Raw genomic sequence first — 16220 nt, 5'->3', positions numbered from 1 at the left:
TCAGGGCTCTAGGGACCAGGGGCCTGGTTTTTATTAAATCCTGGTTCTGCCACTTACAAACTGTGTGGACTCACCTTAGGCAGTTTGCCCAACCCATTTGAGCATCAGTTTCCTCATGTGAAAAAATAAGTGTAATTCTTCTCTTATAAAGATGTTGAAGGCTTCTGTAAGATCCTGAACGGAAGGGGTCTTCCCTGACTCCCCTTCTCAGCTCATCCCCAGCCCGGGTGCTCCCTGACCAGACTGGTACCCAAGTCTGTTGTGAGCCTTCTTCGTGTTCTTCTCATGTGTGGTTAGCTTGTCTCTCTCCCCCTGGAAAGCGGGCAGGGATTGTATCTCCAGGGCTTCACACATAATGCACAATATATGTTTGGATGGATAGAGAAATAGAGGATGCAAGGAATGAAAGAAAGAATGGATGAAGATTTCATGCATAGGTATTAGTGTAATATTTGAGTTCACACGTTCCAACAGACCGTGGGACTTTTTCTGTTCCGAGGTCAGTGTTTGAGGATGTCAAATAGTTAAGGCTTTGGCTACATTTCTTATTTAAATAGCTCTCATTAGGGAAGACAAGTAATGTACTCTTATTTCCATATTTTAAAATTTAAGGGACTTCCCTGATGGCGCAGTGGTTAAGAATCCACCTGCCAATGCAGGGGACACGGGTTCGAGCCCTGGTCTGGGATCCCACATGCTGTGGAGCAACTAAGCCTGTGCGCCACAACTACTGAGCCTGTGTTCTAGAGCCCGTGAGCCACAACTACTGAGCCCATGTGCCACAACTACTGAAACCCACCTGCCTAGAGCCCGTGCTCCGCATCAGAAGCCACCACAATGAGAAGCCCGCACACCGTGACAAAGAGTAGCCCCCGCTCGCGGCAACTGGAGAAAGCCCGTGCACAGCAGCGAAGACCCAGCGCAGCCAAAAATAAATAAATAAATAAGTTTATTTAAAAAAAAATTTATCTTCTTTCCACTTGTGTAGAGAAATGCTTATTCGAAGATCCTAACTGGTGTTTTTACTTAGGTGTTCTCTAAGAAGAAATGTTTTTTTTTTTTTTTTTTTTTTTTTTTGCGGTATGCGGGCTTCTCACTGTTGTGGCCTCTCCCGTTGCGGAGCACAGGCTCCGGACGCGCAGGCCTAGCGGCCATGGCTCACGGGCTTAGTTGCTCTGCGGCATGTGGGATCTTCCCGGACCAGGGCACGAACCCGTGTCTCCTGCATCGGCAGGCGGATTCTCAACCACTGCGCCACCAGGGAAGCCCAGAAGAAATGTTTTGTTAACAGATTTCATCAAGAGTCTAAGGAAGTTTTCCTCCAGCATCTTATTATTGTGAAAAATTTCAAACAAATACGTACAAAATACAAAGGTAGTACTTGCTTCAGCAGCACATACACTAAAAAATTGGAATGGTACAGAGAAAAAAATACAAAGTTATTACATTAACTTAATATACAGATGATCTAAATCACTCACAATGCTGGTATAGTAGTGACTTCAGGGCAGGTTTTTTTATTGTTTTTGTTTGAGTTTGGATGCCTCTATTACCTATATCATTTTCCATGATATGGAAAGGCTTAATCCTTAACTTTTCTGTGAGAAAAATTCTGTGTTGACACCTTTGTTCACTGTGAGATCGTTTGACTTTCATCTGGGACTTCTGCATCATTTATATGTAAAGTCAGTGTTGAATAGGTTGAATTGTGTCCCCTCAAAAAGATGTGTTGAAGTCTGTGATAATTGTGATTTACAATAAGAAATATATATATTTGGTCTTCATCCCCATTTCTGTCACAAAGCTCCTAAAACCTTAGGAATTTCCTGAGTGATAAGAGTGATAAAGGTGAAATGGGTGTCTTTTGTTAATTCATATAACGAAACCGCACCTGAGTTTATGTTAACTTTGGAAAGCCCCTAAAGATGGGGGCAGGTTGCCAGGGGAACTGTTAAGTCCCACTTGGGAGGAGGGGAGAAGGGCTGGTGGTTGCATTAATCACCTATGGCCAGTGATTCAATCTGTCAAGACTTCGTAATGAAGTCACCCAAAAGGATGGGGTTCAGAGGGTCCCTGGGTTGGTGAACACGCAGAGGTTCTGAGAGAGTGGTGCCCAGAGAGCATGGAATATCCTTGCCCTTTCCACATGCGTCACCCAGTACATCTCTTCCGTCTGGCTTTTCTGAGTTACATCCTTTTATGATAGACTGGTGATCCATTACCTGGGTTCTGTGAGCCTCTCGAGCAAATTAATCAACCCGAAAAGAGGGCTGTGGGAACCTCCAGTTTAGAGCTAGTCATTCAGAAGCACAGGTAACAGTGTGGACTTGAGCCTGGTGTCTGAAGTGGGGGAGGAGACAGTTTGGGGGACTGAGCCCTTAAGCTGTGGGGATCTGACGCCATCTCTGGGTAGATAGCGTCAGAAGGAGTTGATTTGTAGGACACCCTGCTGATGGAGAGGAACTGTTTGGTGTGGGAACCTCCCCCCGACCCCCAGCTGCAACACTAGGTGACCAGAAGTGTGGTAGAACTGTGAGTGTTTCCTGTATAACGTCCTAGCCCCCAGCTCCTCAGAACATGACCTTCCTTGGAAATAGGGTCTTTACAGAGACAATGATGTGTGAGCTGAAGAAAAAATGCACAACCTAAAAGTTGAGAATTGTGTTTTATTCAGCAGACTTTCTGAGGACTCAAGCCTGGGAGGCAGCCTCTCAGATAGCCCTGAGGGACTGCTGGGAACCAGGAGGTATAGGAGTTTTTGCAACAAAAACCAAATAGTTGGAACATCAAGAGATCATAGTTAAAAGAAAACCAGACATGTCAAGTTAATGAATTTAGCACTTTTCTCTTTTGGGGAAGATGGGAGAGGCTGGGCTGATTGAAATCATTCCTTTGGTATGCACTTGAACTGTCTGGGGCCAGTATCCTGTTTTTCTCCATCCTGGATCCCCTCAGGGTGCAAAGTTGGGGGAGGCTGCAGGTGGTTGATGGCTCACTGGCCCCTAGGTGGTCCCCATCCTTTGTTTACCGATGTGGCAGTTGACATTCTTCGTCCACACATGTTAAAAGGAAGTCAGTCTTTAGGGTGGGCCTTAATCCACCATGACTGGTGTTCTTTGAAATGGGGGAATTTGGAGACAGGCGTGCACAGAGGAAAGACGATGTGGAGACAGAGGATTAGTGGAGGAAACTACAAGTCAAGGAATGTCAGAGAAGCTGGGAGAGAGACACGCAATGGCTCCTTCCGCAGTACCTGTAGAAGGAGCATGGCCTTTCTGATGCCTTGATTTCAGGCCTCCATAACCGTGAGACAACACATATCTGTTGTTTTAAGCCACCCAGTTTGGGGTACTTTTTTACGGCAGCCCTAGAAAACCAATACAGTTAGCCAACACGTTTCCTATCCACCCGCGACAACTAAAGAAGTACTAATACCTGGCCTCAGCGTGAGTAGAAATACAAAAAGCCTTGAAACCCCAGGATTTCGAGGTACTTGGTTAGCAGATGGTTATCTCTGTGATCCTCCAAATTATATAAATATTTTTTACCATCTATATAAGCACATTCTTGTAAATTGCCTGTAGCAAACTCATGGAACCCCAAGAATACGTCTGTGGACCCAGTTTGGAAAACTCAGATTTAGGAATAAGAGAAGCAGCTCAGACTTTGGTTCTGAGTTCAAATCTCATCTCTGCTACTGTGCAGCTGTGCAACCCTGACCACCTTGCATAATCTACCTGAGTCTGTTCTTGAACCTTGCACATGGCAGATGTTCAGGAATCAGCTGGGGCACAGGGCCTGGGGTGAAGGGAAGAACCCAGAGAGGGAACTTGGAGAGAGTCGGCGAGAGTGGGATGGATCTTGGCCTGGCAGACAGACGGGGGTCTGATTCCCCTGTTTGAACACTACCTGAGAGGTTTCATCCAAGTGGTTTTTCCCCTCAAAAAGTCAGATTCTTTTGCTCATGGGGCAGCAGAAGAGAACATTGGGTTCAGGCATGAGCCTTGTTTCCTTAAAAAGGTACAGAGAACCCAGAGACAAAGTAACTTGTCCAAGGTCAGGTGGTCTTGTCAGTTGGGTTATTTTTTATTTAATAGGACAACCAAAAACCAAAAAGGAGTTGTGTTGGTTTTTCCTTTTTTAAAAAAATAACAGCTTTATTGAGATATAACTCGTATACCATACAACTGACCCATTTAAAAGTGTACAAGTGAATGGTTTTTGTATACTCACAGAGTTGTGAAATCACCACCACAATCAATTTTAGAACATTTTTATCACCTCAAAAAGAAACTCCATATCCATTAGCAGTCATTCTCCATTTCCTCCCTCTCCAAACTCCCCGAGCCAAGGCAACCACTAATTTACTTTTTGTCTCTATGGATTTGCCTGTTTTGGACATTTTTTGTAAATAGAATCAGATATAATGCGGTCTTTGTGTCTGGCTTCTTTCAATCAGGATAATGTCAAGGTTCTTCCATGGTGTAGCATGTGTCAGTACTTCATATCTTTTTATTGCCAAATAATATTTCATTGCATGGATGTATCACATTTTATTTATCCAGTTGATGGACGTTTGGGTTCCCATTTTTTGGCTGTTATGATTAATGCTGCTATACACATGTGTACAAGTTTTTGTGTAGGCATATGTTTTCATTCCGTAGAATTGCTGGTTTATATGCTAATTCTATATTTAACCTTTTGAGGAACTGCTAGAGTGTTTTCCACAGCAGCTGCACCATTTTTTGTTCCTACCAGCAGTTTATGAGGGTTCTGGTTTCTCCCTGTCCCTGCTAACACTTGTTATTATATATCTTTTGATTGTGGTCGTCCTAGTGGTTGTAAACTGGTATCTCATTATGGTTTTGTGTGGTTTTTGAAATTTCTTTTAATGAAAGTAGTTGTATTCATTATATGAGGAGATAGATAAAATACCTTTAGCTGAAAGGCTGGTATGATTAATAATATAACTTTGAAATTAACTTCCATGCTTTACCACATTCCTTCTTACTAGTCATTTCTCGAAGCTGTGTATCCAAAACCAAGGTTGGATAGAATAATTGTCATTGAGTTTTCATGGCTTGGCTTTTACTTCGTTGCTGAAATTGCACAAGAACAAGTACCTAGAGCTTCCTGGTCCTCCCCATGCTACAGAGTCCAGGGTTGGAAGGCCTTGTCAGCAGCCCGCCTTTTGAGGGATGTAGTAGGTATCTGGCCCATGTCAACTTAGATAAGTGACCAGGGAGGGCATTTACTCATGATTCTTCCAAGGGTTAGCTGCTGCTGTGCAGATGTGGTGGTTATATTATAAGTGGGGACAGCCAGAACTGGCCCCTTGCTCCAGTAAAGAGAGACTCCATGCCCTCTTTACAGACAAGCTTTATAGGCTGCAGATTTTATTGTAAACAACAAGAAACGTAACAAAATGCGAAACACCTGTGGGGCCAGAAATAAATGTTGGGTGAACAAATGGTTGGCTTTGGGCTCCAGACAACATTCTAATATGGCAGTTTGGAGCAAGCTGTTTAAGGTCTCTGAGCCTTGGTCCCTTAGCTGCAAAACAGAGACAGGGAAATGCCTCTGTTGCCGGGGTCTCGGGATGACCTAAAAGTGCACAGCTCATGGTAGTCACTCAACAAATGTTAATTCTCTTTCCTTAAGTAGCTCTGCTGTTAGTCTCAGGTATTTTTTCCCTACAGGTTTCATCCAGCTCCAGATACAACAGAACACAGGGTTGGTTGTACTGTTTAGCTTATCTCTTCTTTACAGAGAAATCATGAGCTCTTAGCAAAAATGAAGTATTGGTGGAAATGAATATTGCAATTTGGTAGCTGCTGATTGACACGTGTTTGCTAAACAGCTACTCAAATTTCAGGAAGCTTGCATGGAAGGGAAAAAAAGGAAGAAATCCTAAGAATATTTTCATCCTCTTTGCCAGGTACTTATTTATAAAACCATCTTCTTGGGAATGTCCCAGCTGACAAATTTTTATGAAACATTGTTTAGCTTTGGCTCAGGAGTTCAAGTTAACCTGCATGAAATAAAAGAGTTGGGTTCTTTTTGGAGCTCTTTGCCTTAGAAATTTTTTTTTTTTTTTTTAAAGAAAGGGCTGGTTTTTTGGTCACTAGATCTTTTTTTTAGAACTTCGAGGAAGTCATAGTAACAGGCTCCATGTCTGATTGGGTTCCATTGGCAACAAAGGGTTGTGACTTTATTAGGGGAGAATGGAGCATGCCAAGAAAGATAAAAATTAAGAGTATGGAAAATGTCTGACCAGATGAATGTGTTTTTTGGATCCTGTGCCCTGGAACAGAAAGGTTTCCCAAACTGGCATCAGTCTCCATTACAAATTTGAATCTCACTGAGTTATCATTAGGTCAGTGGGGTCAGTGCTTATTTCCAAAAGATCTATCTGCATCTTTGTGGTTTTTTTTTTGTTTTGTTTGTTTGTTTGTTTGTGGTACACGGGCCTCTCACTCTTGTAGCCTCTCCCGTCGCGGAGCACAGGCTCCGGACGCGCAGGCTCAGAGGCCATGGTTCACAGGCCTAGCCGCTCCGCGGCATGTGGGATCTTCCCGGACCGGGGCACAAACCCGTGTCCCCTGCATTGGCAGGCAGACTCTCAACCACTGCGCCACCAAGGAATCCCGCATCTTTGCTTTTTATTCACTCATTCATCCTTTTCTGTATCTTGGTTGTTGTTTTTTTTTTTTAATCAAAACAGCAATGTTGTAAGAACCTAACTGGAGATAATTCTGACTTCAAAGGTAGAAAAGAAATTTAGCACATTCTTTGTGGAACTGATTACAGCTGTAAATTGTGAGACTGTGTGGGAGGATCAATTAGAGGCAATTATAACTTGATTGAACCCTCCCTGAATTAAAGCTTGCTGTGTGTTTTCCAAGCTGGGGGTTTAGTTTCCCATCAGAGTTTCTTGTTGATGGTTTAGAGATACTGGTTTCAGGGCAAGGTTGTGGAATCTCTGTAGGAGCTGTCTTCTTCCCTCTCCCAACAGCAAGGTGCAGGCTGTTGCTATAAATGAAAGTGTGATTGTTAGACTTCTTTTGCTAAAGTTTCTAATATTTGACCAAGAAATAGTGAGATCAGAGGACTTTGAATCTTCCTCACCTGGTTATAAATGTGTGGGACTGTATTTCCTTTTCTATCAGATGTGCTGTTTTATGTGTCCCCTCATCCTGATACTGAAAGTGAAAGAACCCAAAGCGGCAGGTAGCTAGATGTTGGACAGCCTTATAGCGATAGTTATTCTTTAAACCAGTAGCTTGTAATGACACACTGTCTGCCTTCAGACTTCATTAGTCACTTACTTGGGGCCTTATCATGGTGAATCAGAAATTTCATAGATACTCATGATAAACATAATGATAAGTAATATTGGTATAAGAGGCAAGAAATAGCTCACCAGGTTTCAGGTGTCCTAGCTATCATTAATCAGCTGATAAGTCCTTGGGAAACTTATTTAACAACTTGAGCCTTGACTTCCTCATCTTAAAATGAATTTGACCTGAATTGGTGATTCCCAGAATTCCCTGTTTATGAGAACAACCTGGGTCACTGGTTTAACGTCTAGAACCTCTGTTAGAGATTCTGATTCACTAGGTCTGGGGTGGGGCAAGGATAGCAGGGGCCCCAGGTGATCTTACAGTCGGATGTTCAGGAAATACCAGACGAACTCTGGTTGTTGTGAGACTTTATTTGGACATGAGAATGGGGTGAGGGTGGGAGGGAGAAAGGAGGATATGTGATCAGGTGATCGCAGCCACGATCTGGGAAACATCAATCTACACTACGCGAGGTCCCTTCCAGCCCCAAAGGTGGCTTTTCTACATGTCCCCCCCATACCCCACCTCAGATAAGCCAGAAACTTTGATGGGAGGGCCTGGTGGGTTCTGCTTACAGCCAGCGCTGGCTCCAAACTCCATATCAGTGTTCGAAAAAAATTGTTTTAAAATCTTGGAGTGATGCAATAGTGAACACCTTTGTTTATAGAATTTTCTACTGTATAGTGTGTAGTTTTGTTTGGATAAGACACAGTGTTTGCTAAGCATGGTTACTTCTGGTGTGCGTGAGGTGGGACCAGCCATGTAGAAATTACCTGGAGAGCTGGTTAAAAAATATAGGAATTGGACTCCCAGACCCAAAGATTCAGTAAATCCTATATGGAGCTTGAGCCTCAGTTTTTTTTTTTTTTTTTTTTTTTTTTTTTTTTTTTTTTTTTTTTAAGTTGAAGGGTTTTTTTCTTTTCTTTCCAAGGTTTTGACAAAAGTTGTGGGCTCCTCCCAATCTCACCCCAATTTCCAGAGTAAAACTAAGTTTAAGTGTCAGCACACATGTTTAGCACAAGGGTGATGGTTAAATTGAGCCACTTAGATTATGGAAGAGTCTGTAACACATACAGCAGGTACTTTATTTTTTTTATTTTTTATTTTTTTTGTGGTACATGGGCCTCTCACTGTTGTGGCCTCTCCCGTTGCGGAGCACAGGCTCCGGACGCGCAGGCTCAGCGGCCATGGCTCACGGGCCCAGCCGCTCTGCGGCACGTGGGATCTTCCCGAACCGGGGCATGAACCCGGGACCCCTGCATCGGCAGGCGGACTCTCAACCACTGCGCCACCAGGGATACAGCAGGTACTTTAGAGAAAAGAAGCCTGGTCTTCTGAGGGGCTAAGACAAGGGTTCCTAAAGTGTAATGATGAGATCATTACCTGCTGGAGCAAACACATTTTAATGTATATCCGCTCTGTAGAGTTTCTATTTGTTCCTGGTTCCATTTCCTTTTTAACGAAGATTGAATGAAATTGTTAAATGAAGTGTCTTGTAGATCACCCATGTAAGCCCAAATTATGAAGGTTCACTTTGTTTTCCTATTAACTAGCTACATTTAAAAAGTGCAAGTTCATAGGAAAAAAATCCCATAGTACCAAAGGGCACATGGTAGAAAATGCAGTCTCTCCAACTTCTCATCCTTATCCCCAGAGATAAGTGCTGTTAAGTTTCTTATGTATCTTTACAGAAATGTTCTCTCAAACAATGTTCTCACAAAACCTATATATATCATTTATTTAACCAGTCTCCTACTGATAATACAATTTAAATTCCTTCTAGAGTGCTTTTTTTCCATGTTTGTTTTGCCTTGTAATACTGTACTGAGTATTTTTGTACATCTTTTTTTTCTGTAACCGTATATGGATAAATTTCTAAAAGCAAAATTGTTGGGTTAAAGGGCATGTGTCTTTTAAATAGGGATAGATGGGAACAAGATGTCCTTCCAAAGGGTTGTACCAGTTTACCGGGGAAATTTTTTATTTTCAAAAGGCTTTCCTGCCCCAGTTGGTTCTGATGCAGCAGATAAGCAGCTAACTCTCCTTGTTTACTCAAAACCTGTGTCACCAGGGCCTCTGGTTGAAGGAATTAAATGAGATATTTCTTGAGAAAGAGAATAATTAAAAAGATATCTCAGGTTTTCAGAGGGAGAAGAGAATAGAAAATGGCTTGGCAAAGCAAGTAACTAACCCTCAATTTGCCAGGAGAGGGCTTTGGATAACACGAGGTCACAGAACCTGAACTGGGCTGGGAAGCAAGTCAGGCAGCCATGCAGCAGAATGTGATAATGAGAAAATCATGCTCTAGATTACGGTAAACCGTTTCCTGGATCTGACCTGCTCCTTTAGTAGATGCCGTAGGGCAGTTTTGGGTGAAGCACTGTGATGAGACGCTCTTCATTTTAAACACCTCTATGTGAGTCATGGTGTAGTAGTTAGGTGTGTGTAACGTGTGATTCAAAGTAATGTTTAAATGGAAAGAATTACATCTCAGTAGTCTGTCAGTCAGATGTGTGTGCATCTCCTTAATGCAGGTCAGGAGCCAGGCGGCATGGGGATTGTGCTGGCTTAGTGGCAGTTGCCATACAGCCTGGCTCTGTCTCTCTGCCTTCATTTTGCCTCCTAGTGACAGCAAGATAGGAGAGGATCTTATAGACACATAGAAAATTAGCTGAGTCTATTCAAGTCTGGGGAGTTCAAGTCCATTCAAGGCAGGGAAGAAGTGGGGGGTATCTCGGAAGGGGTCGGTATGTCAGTGAGGAGTCAGAATCTTAGATATTGGCTAAAGAGGGATGGCCGGCTGTATTGTGTGAGTTTAAAGGGAGCCATCCAGAGTCCAGACAATCTAAGAGCAGCAAGAACCTCGGGTTAGGGCTGGGCATGTTGGGGAGAGGGATACATGTTCTTCCTCAGTGCGTAGGGACCCAAGTGCTGTCTAAAACTGGTCATGCTTGAGCCGTACCACCTGTGTCCGAGTTGAAGGCAGCTGGGAATTAAACAAGTCCTGAAGACCATAGCTGTGAATTGGATCATTCTCTATCTTGAATCAGAATAATTAAACGAGCCAAACAACTAGAGAGCTTTGAGACAGTCATAAAACAAATTTATATTGGAAACCTGTGTGAATTTTGGGGAGATATTTATGACTAGACACAGAACATGAAGTAGGTATGCTAAACTAGGCTGTCAATGAAAGAATGAGAATGTACGAAGCTACCAGGCAAGGATCAGGAAGCAAGGAAGAGGTGATCGTGAATGTGTTTCAGCCAAGTAAGCTGGAGATGAAATAAAATATCCAGTGACCAAGATGTTTTCAGACTAGGGAGGCAGCCATAAAAATGGGTAAGACAAATTAGAGCCTAAATTTGAAGGCAAAACCAGGAGAAAAATGAACAAGCTTGGCCATGTGGAGTTGAATTCTGTATGCCTTAGTGGTCAGTATGATTTTTAAATCTTATTGTAGTTAATGAACAAGCTTGGCCATGTGGAGTTGAATTCTGTATGCCTTAGTGGTCAGTATGATTTTTAAATCTTATTGTAGTTTTTTTTTGTTAATATTCATTTAGGCTGCTCTGGGTCTTAGTTGCGGTACGCAGGATCTTCATTGCGGCCTGTGGGATCCTTAGTTGTGGCATGTGGGGTCTTTTTCTTTTTTTTAGTTGCAGCATGCATGTGGGATCTAGTTCCCCGACCAGGGATCAAACCCGGGTCCCCTGCATTGGGAGCACAGTCTTACCCACTGGACCACCAAGGAAGTCCCTTATTGTAGTTTTTTTTTTTAAATTTGGCTGTGTCGGGTCTTAGTTGTGGCACATGGGATCTTTGTTGCGGCACACGGGCTCCTCGTTGTAGTGCACAGGCTTCTCTCTAGTTGTGGCACACGGGCTCAGTAGTTGCGGTACGCAGGCTTAGTTGCCCTGCAGCATGTGGGATCTTAGTTCCCTGACCAGAGATCGAACCTGAGTCCCCTGCATTGGAAGGCAGATTCTTAACCACTGAACCAGCAGGGAAGCCCCCCTTATTGTAGTTTTTAAATGTCCATTTAAGAGTTATAAATAGAAAAAGCAAAATGAGCCTAACAAAGAAAGTATATATTTCTTATATACAGAGTATACTGTTGATTTAAAATTTGGTTTAAGGCAAGATCCATTTGCTAGAATTCATTATGTAAAATTTAATTTAAGACCTTTACTTGAACTGAGCCAGAGGATAGAGGCTGTGTAAATACTAATGTCAGTAGACACTCTTCCTCTTAAATATTATGGTAGTTTTATGCAAAGAGTAAAGTTCTGTTACTTTGACGGGGCTTTATTAGACCGACAACATTTTCTTTCTTTTGCGAACCCCCATTGCCCTTTTCTCCCCCATCACACCCCCAACACAGAATTAAATCAGTACTGTATAAACCACATAACCATTTTGAGATCTTTGCGTTAGTTATTTAATGTCAAGGGCAAGAAACCTTGGTCTCCTAGACTCATTCTGGCCTGAGTTTTTCATTTGACTTATGGCAGTTCAAATATTTGAGAATCTCTTCATGCAAGGAAGGTCAAAAGGGATTCAAAGACGAGTGACTGACAGCAAGGCAACTTGTAATCTGTTGCAGAGGTTAGTACTCAAATTATTATAATAAAAAGCAGTATATGATCATGAAAGGGCAAGAGAAAAATATTTAATATTTGTGTCTGGCCTGACATAAGGTTCTTTACTGATCTTATTACATTCCAGGAGGAATTTCCTCATATGAGACTACAGCCTCAAAAAGGTTAATTTACTTGCAGGAGGTCATACAGCTGCTAAGCGGCAGAGTGCGGATTTGATCAGGTCTGCCTGGCCTGAAAGTCCAAGTACTTCCTCTAGGTGAGCTGCCCCAAGGCACTGTCACTGATGGGCTCCAATTCTCTTTCTTAAGCCCCTGTCTCTCTGAGTGCCCCTCTGGACACCTGTGCTTAAATGTCCCACAGGAGCCTCGAATTCATTATGTCTGATGGTGAATCCTCCACTACCCCAAATCTCTTCCTCCTCCTGCTTCTCCTCAGTTGCCTGCCTTGTGCTTGATCTTTTGGCCACCAGAAGGGATGAAACAAGTGGTGTTTTCCGTGACTCTGCCGTTCACCCCCCCATCCGATTGGTATCACGTCCTTTTGATGCTGCCTCCTTTGTCTACCTCAGACGCTGTCCTCTCCTTTCCCAGGACCACCCTGCGTCAGCCGTCACCAGCTCTCGCCTTAGATTACTACAGCAGGCTCCAGTCCGCTCCACCGAAATGCATTTTCTCTCCTGCTTTTTTCAGAAGGACTTGTCTGAAACAGGGATCTGATTATCCTAATCCCTTTAGCTGCTGCCACCTGTCCTATCAGATGAAATCTAAACACCTTGGCATGATGTAACTGGAGCCCTCAAAATCTCATCCCTGTCTGCTGACCCAGTTCTTCTCCTGCCTTCTTTGCCATGCCCAGTACATTTCACATCTTCACCTGCTGTCTGGCTGAGTGAATCAGAGCGCACTACCTGAAGTACCTTCTAACTAACAAGCCTCTTTCTTCCTGCCTTGCACCAGCCTTGCTTCCTCTCCTGCCCTCCTCCTCCTCCTCCTCCTCCGTGCCCCCCACCTTGGCTACCCCTCCCAAGTTCTGCCTTCTAGCACCGTGTACACCTCCTATGGCACTCATCAGCAACTGTCATTGTTTCCCTTGCCACTAGCCTGGGGGTGGGGTGCCCCTTTGCAACTCCAGCACGCCTCGCTGCGTCTGATACTCGAGGGCACCAGCGAGCATGTGTCTCATGAAAGAAGCAACAGGGGAAGGAGTCTCCGGACCCCACTCACTGCCCTTCCCTATATGCGCTTGGCCCACTTACCGCTCTCCCTGACGTCATCCACGTTGGGGTTTCCTGTGCTCGGTTCACTGCTTTGCATAGGCTCTGCCCAACTGGAGTTTGTTGAATCGAGCCTGTTTCCTAGTCGGTAAATGAGGAGTGCCAGGCGGGACGTCCTCTAAGGTCCTCTCCCACCCCCAGAGTTGTATGATAACAGGACTTTGTTCTAGTCTGCCTCTCTCCAAATATACAGAACGTATATCTGTTCTGGCCGTACCAAGAGCCCGTCCGTCAGCAGTGGGTTGAATACGGTGTATTATTGCGGGCAGCAGCATTGGTTACAGTGCAGGGCGTGGAGTTTCTCGGAGACAACCACGGGAATACCCAGAGATACGTGAGCAGTATCTCCAGAGTTCAGGGTGAGTCATGGTAGGAGCTGTTTGACTATCCAGCCTGCCTGCCTTACAGGCTCAGATGCCTCTCAGACAGGGTGGGGAGTGAGCTCTTTGCTGATCCCAGTCTGCTCCCTGACTTGTGGTGTGGCGTTCGGTAAGTCTCTTCTCTGCTCTGCGGTTTCAGCCAGGCTGTGTAAATATGTATCGTAGAGCTGTGTAGTAATTCGTATCCTATGAGATGCTTGAAAGAGATACAAGTTATTTGGGGGCTTCTAGTAGTTGTCTTTATGCTTGGCCAAGTCCTTCTGTAATTTCTCACTGGATCTCTAGATACTTAAACTGCTGAAACTCCTAATGAGCCACCAAAATCCTGATCGTTTGGTCCTTTAAAAATGTAAATTCAGGGCTTCCCTGGTGGCGCAGTGGTTGAGAATTCGCCTGCCAATGCAGGAGACACGGGTTCGTGCCCTGGTCCGGGAAGATCCCACATGCCGCGGAGCAACTAAGCCCGTGAGCCATGGCCGTTAGGCCTGCGCGTCCGGAGCCTGTGCTCCGCAACGGGAGAGGCCACAACAGTGAGAGGCCCGAATACCGCAAAAAAAAAAAAAAAAAAAAAAAAAAAAGTAAATTCAATGAGTGTGATTTAAGAGGTGAACAAATATCTGACTGAGTAGGAGCGTGCCGGCTACTGGCTGGAAAAGAGCCAGTTCTCCTCCTACTTCCCTGTCATTTTGAAAGTGATCCTGGGTCTGACCAGACTTAGTTAGAATCTGACTTTATACTTTAACATCCGGTCTGTTGACAAGCAGACATCCCTCCTTGAAACTTCAGACCCCACCAAACTGACTGCGAGACAGCGTGTGGGGTGGTGGCTGTGGTTTGGGAGAGGGAGCAGCCGAGGGGAGGCATCATGATCTGAAGAATCAGGGCTCCTCCGGGCCGGCTGTCCTCAGCCACCCCGTGGTGGTGGATGCAGTGCCCCCCTGTGGGGCAGGGAGGGTTCCATATCACCTGAACTCTGCCTGTAAGAGCTGCTTGATCTCATGGGAAATCTGTATTCAGTTTGTGGTTGTGTGTGTACATCTGTGTCAGCGAAGACTTTGGGATATTGCTGCAACATAAGTACTCTTTCATTTCCTGGACATTAAAATATTTTGAACACTTTTATTAATTCAGGTCATTCCCCCCCCAGTTAGTTCTGTATCAGATGTTTACCTGGAATGTCACAAAGGTGGGCCTGTTGTTGATAATGATCCACAGCCTTTGGAAACAAAAACAGCTTGAGGAGGGAGGATGAGGGGTATGGAGAGTTGGAGGAGTTTGCTGCTTATTGTGTGATCCTTTGAATCTTGGAGATTAAATTTCTGTTGTTAAAAAAAATTGGAGGGCCAGTTGAAAAAATAATTGGAGGGCCAGTTGTTCTGACAGCAGAGCATCTTAATAGCCTCATAGCATTGTGAGCGCAGTGATTGACAGAGATTGATGTGCACCGTTTCAGTTGGAATGAAAGGGAGAAATTACCACCCAAACTGCTAGAGCACAGCTTGTGAAACGACTATAGCTGCCGTCTGTGCAAGGCGAGGAATGGGTCTCTTCTTTGCCAGCCGCTGGTGGACGGGCTCTTCTGGAGAAGCCCCTGCAACACTGGCCAGCCGCTCCCCCCAGGCTCTTCCTTCTCTCTGTTCCCCTCTTCCAGCCAGTGAAGAGCACAGTCGGTTACCTAAAGTACAAACACGGGCTGTTTGCAGGCTGCCTGGCGGTTACTTTGTAGCCTGGGGGAATTTGGGGCTCTCTCCTGACTACATCCTTCACATTCCAGGGTGTGAGCCACTGAGGATAATGACCCAGGGAGACTTAATTCAGGACCTATTGCAGGAGGTGGCCTGAGGGCCTTTGAATCCAGGTCACAATTTAAGTAGGGCCTCAAATTTAGATTTTAACATTATTAACCCAAAGAGTTAAGTATAGACCCAGAGATAAAAGCAATGGGATTAAAAGGGGTTGTTATTTATCGTATAACTTAATATAACTTAAACGTACACACACACACACACACACACACACACCACACTCAGTTTATTTTACTGTGTAATTTATTCCATAGTTTTTATTTTTAATTGTTTGTAAATTGTAAAATATTATATACAGAAGATATTCCATTTTAAAAAGTAACATGAAACACCCCTGCACCTAAAACCGAGGGCAGGAAATCAGACTTGACCCTCTGACCTTTTCCCTGATACATATCCCACTATCACAAGCCTCCTCACCTAGGAGGTGATGCTGTCCCCAGGTTTGTGTTATTTTCTCTATCATTTACTACCTGTGTGTTTATTCCTAAACAAGAGTTTGCCTGCATTTGAACTTCATAGACTTCATACTGCATGTGTTTTCCTTTGACTTGCTGCTTTTAAAATTTATCCACTTTAAGTCCGGAAGCTATGGTTCATTTTATTCCACTGTACAAAGGCACACAAGGTATGTGTATCCATTCTATTGCCTGTAGACCTTTGGGCTATTTTGGGTGGTCATTACTGTTGTTGTTTTCTGTTGTGGACGTTGCTGCTATGAATATTTTTAATGCACTGTCCTAACGTGGGCACTTGTTCTTAGGAATGGAATTTCTGGGTCTCTAGAGCTTGTGTATGTTCAAATGCCAAACAAT

General features: G+C 44.1%; 1 protein-coding gene across 10 annotated transcripts in view; it reads left to right on the top strand.

The window, feature by feature from the left end:
* TMCC3 (transmembrane and coiled-coil domain family 3) overlaps positions 1–16220 on the top strand; it is a 110007-nt gene that overhangs the window by 18367 nt on the left and 75420 nt on the right. Inside the window, exon 1 of one of the 10 annotated variants that reach the window (XM_067009883.1) lies at positions 13298–13709. The exons of 8 other annotated variants lie outside the window; for them this stretch is intronic. The gene's annotated coding sequence lies outside the window, so the exon portion shown is untranslated. Of the gene's footprint in view, positions 1–13297; positions 13710–16220 lie in introns of those variants that run through there. One more of the 10 variants, XM_067009885.1, reaches the window with a different exon arrangement.

The sequence above is a fragment of the Kogia breviceps genome, chromosome 12 (genome assembly GCF_026419965.1).
Source record: "Kogia breviceps isolate mKogBre1 chromosome 12, mKogBre1 haplotype 1, whole genome shotgun sequence".
NCBI lineage: Eukaryota > Metazoa > Chordata > Mammalia > Artiodactyla > Physeteridae > Kogia > Kogia breviceps.
This window is presented reverse-complemented; position numbering and strand designations above follow the sequence as displayed.